The sequence below is a fragment of the Aptenodytes forsteri genome, unplaced genomic scaffold, assembly GCF_000699145.1.
Source record: "Aptenodytes forsteri isolate BGI_AS27 unplaced genomic scaffold, ASM69914v1 Scaffold479, whole genome shotgun sequence".
Classification (NCBI taxonomy): domain Eukaryota; kingdom Metazoa; phylum Chordata; class Aves; order Sphenisciformes; family Spheniscidae; genus Aptenodytes; species Aptenodytes forsteri.
In genome coordinates, this window is record NW_008794627.1 from 594,582 (window position 1) to 597,749 (window position 3,168).

Consider the following 3,168-nt stretch of genomic DNA (forward strand, 5'->3'; position numbering starts at 1 on the left):
CCCTCGCTGCCGGGCTGTCCCGTCCCGCTCCTCTCCCGGCCCCCGCGGAGCCGGAGAGGCGGATGGAAATCCACCCCTTCCCCGTGCAGCAGGTCTCGCCCCACAGAAGGGGGTGTCCTCTCCTTTTCCCTCAAACCAGCCGTGACTGGTGGTAATGGGGAAGTCTCGGTCACCCATGTGGATGTCCTGCGTTTGAGTTTTGTACCCGCAGCCTTACGGCCTCCTGCGTGTGACAGTTTAATTGCAAGCTGCAAGAAAAACAACTGCAAGTTGCATGAGAAAGTATTTCCTTTTTGATGCGATTTCACACGTTAGTATCACCGCCTTCCCTCTTGGAGTTTTACGACGATGCAGGGAGCACAGGGGCTGGCTGCCACTGCCGTGCTGTATCACAGATCCTGAGGACACCACTTTTTTTTTTTTTACTTTCTAGGCGCTTTCCCAGGCCCTCTTCCCATCACTCTCCGGACCTCTCGTGTCTAACAACATCCAGCTCCTCTTAAACTGGCCCGTGTGAGCAAATGGGATTTCCTGAAGCTGCGGGCGGCCCCTCTGCTACCTGCCACGGGGCTGCGAGAAAACATAAGCCAGGTCAGGCTTTCCTCCCGCTCTTGCCACTTGACTTTTCCACCCCCAAAGTGACATTTGTCATTCAGAGCAAGCATTGGAAGTGTTTAACCTGCATAGCCCCTTCATTTGGACACAGTTTCTAGAGACACCATAGTTTCTATGTTTGCTGCAACTATCCCGGGTCCCTTGGCTCCAGACAAGCCGAAGGAGAAAATTTAATTGTAGCAAAGTTAAAAGATTTGATTACAAAATTGAAAATGACAAAAGTAACAAAAAAAGCAACAAAATAAAATGCCATGATGTTAAAATGTACCAGCATCAATCCCTGCTTCAATAACCCCCAAGGTTTTCCTGAAGCATCCCTCCACTGTGAAAGCAGAGGACAAACCCAATTAACAGAATCCTAGTTTCCAAATGGGACATCACCCCCTCCTCCTGGGTCTGTCTGGGGATTTTCTAACCACTACGGAATAAAAGTGGAGCTTTCAAAATGTGTCTCAAAAAACCCCCTTGTATCCCCCCTCGCTGTGCTGCAGCCTTGGCTCAGGGGCGTGATGCCTGTAGCAGGGCCAAGGGAAAAAAACCTCCGTGGCTGTAAGGCACCAGCCCCCGCCAAAGGTGGAGGGACCCCCGCAGCACAACTTCTTCGTAGGTTTTCCTGTTTTATAGGAAGTTAAGTAAATGGCCTCCATAAGCCGACACGGTCGTGGTTTTCAAATCACACTGAAAAGTTGTTTTTTCTCATGGTTCAAGAGTCTTTTTCTCTCCAGCTCCTTACACATCTCAGGGCAACACAAGCAAAGAGCGCCCATGCGGGGCTTGTGCAGCCTCTCGCTCCGTCCCAGCCCTCCCACGTGCATCATGCCAGGAGCTTCTGCCACCTCCGGTAAGATGGGGCACAAGGCAGTCCCCCTTTTTCACAGTCCCCATTCTCTCGGTGCCCTCCCACCACACTTGCCTTTCTAATTTTTTTGTTTTTTTAATTATTATTTTCCGGCCATGGAGGAGGAGCGAGCAGAAGCACTCGTGAAGATAGCTGTGATTATGTCCTGCTCTCCTCTGAGCCATCGGCAGCACAGGCTGTATCACTTTGTATCTGCTGAGGCGTATGATATCATCGCCTGTGTTTTATAGCGAAACACCAAATTTCATTTCTCATCATCGCTTCCATCATTTTGGCTCCAGTTTCTCTGAAGCTCTTCAAAGTCCTCTTTGGACCAGAGTCAACCTAAATAACGTGTAAATAATTAATCATTCAAATAAATAACAGGCCATCTGCAAATAGCGACTCACTCTGTACACGGGTTAATAAATATGTTAAATAACCCAGAACGGAGTACAAAACCTTGAGCCACCCACTGCCAGCCTTTTTGGGGAAGAAAAGCGGCTACCGATATTTATAGGAGCAGCAGGATTATAGCTCCATCGACTCAATCCTCCTGCTGCACAAACACAGGAGGGAAAGACGGTCCCCGAGCCCTGTGAACTTTTTATTTAAAATAGAAGAAATAAAACATAGAGCAATGGAAAAGAGAAAGCTGTACTGGTCAGTGGCATAAGCAGCAAACACTGCATGGAACAAAACGCTTCGGAGCCTACGCTTTGTCTTCTTTTAGCCCATCTCCATCCTCTGTCCAGGCTCAGGCCACCTCGAGGCACCGATGGAAACAGCCCCATAAACTGCTGGATTCTGGGGGGCCAGGGACATTATTTGCCCTAAAGATTCAGGAACAGCCCAATTAAAAAAAAAAAAAAAAAATCGCAATTATGGGAACGCAATAGGAAAATGAACTGCGAAGTATCAAATGCTGAGAGAAAACCAAGAGGGATGACCCAAGGCACCAAATGTCTTCTGCAGAGGCCCTGAGCCGGGAGAGACGCCACGGAGGAGGTGGGCGTGATACATCTCTGAAACTGCACCAAAAACATGACGGAAGCACACAAACAGTGATTTTTGCTGCCTTTTCCAGCCAAAAAAACAACCTGCGGACACCAAATTAACCTGGCGGCAGCAGGAGGCTGCAGGGACTGGAAGTTTAAACAGGTTCAGAAAGCAATTCGATAAAATTCATGGGAAACACGCCTCAAAGATTGTACTGAACACCAAAGCGCAGGCTGCGGCTCGGGACCCTCCAGGAGGAGCTGCCGGAAGGCGGGAGGTCACGGGTGGGGGCGGCACCGCCTGCCGGCACCCCCTCCTCAGCCGGGCCCCGCTGCACCCAGCTGCCGCAGCTCTTGCCCAAAATAACCCGCGGTTTAAAAGTTAGTAAGAGATTGGAGGAGGCCCGAGAGAGAAACGGTGCGCCCACAGGATTCACCGGTGGTTAAAGAAAGCACTTAGGCCGCAGGCATCGGTGCAAAAGCCGGGTCGTATCTTCACGTCCATTTTCGTCAGCAGGCAGACCGGGGAGGCGCCTGTTAGGGGTTTTTTCTGTTAAGAAAAGCCAAACCAAAACAACAAAAAACCACTTGTACCAAGAGCTGAGCTGCTCAGCAGATGATACTCTGTCACAGGGTGATTTAAGAAGCAAAGTCCCCCAGCCCAGGGCGAGAGCTCTGGCAGTCCCGAGGCAACCCCCCCCCAAAAAAAAAATCCCC